The following is a 690-nucleotide window of genomic DNA, read 5'->3' on the forward strand; positions in this document are numbered from 1 at the left end:
TCAGATGTTTCTGACTGAAGTCTGACTGGATTAGCTGCATGCTTGTTTCAAACACTTCTGCAGCCAAAGAGATCAGCAGAACTGCCAGGCAACCGGTAAGGTTTAAAAGGAAATAAATATGGAAACTTCCATATACCTCTCACTTCACTGTCCCTTAAAGTGAACCTAACCTGGGCTTCTACCAGTCCCCTGCAGCCATCCTGTGCCTGCGCCGGTCCTCAACGATCCTCCATTCCCTTGCCACAGCTTAGTTTAGATTCTAACGACTGATCAGTTGGCGGTCCACTGCGCCTGCACAGCCCTGGTCATGCGCATCCTCGACCACGTCAGTAAGAGCGTCCTGCGCTGGCGCAGTATGAAGTTTACTCTTACTGCGCAGGGCGCCCTTGCTGACAAACGCCTATGAGGATATGCGTGGCCAAGGCTGCGCAGGCGCAGTGGACTGCCGGCTGATCAGACGGCAGAATCGAAACTAAGCCGCAGTGGGGGAATGGAGGATCACTGAGGACTGGCGCAGGCACAGGATGGATACAAACCCCAGGAAGATGAAACTTTATTTAGTACGGTTTAGGTTCACTTTAAACACCATTTGAACTTGCTCTATGGCTGCTAAAGCAACTTCCTTGTTTACTTGTTACAGGAGAGACCCTGTACCACGTCCTGGGCACTCATTTTGGCTGAATGAGAACA

Source organism: Hyperolius riggenbachi, chromosome 9, assembly GCF_040937935.1.
Source record: "Hyperolius riggenbachi isolate aHypRig1 chromosome 9, aHypRig1.pri, whole genome shotgun sequence".
Classification (NCBI taxonomy): domain Eukaryota; kingdom Metazoa; phylum Chordata; class Amphibia; order Anura; family Hyperoliidae; genus Hyperolius; species Hyperolius riggenbachi.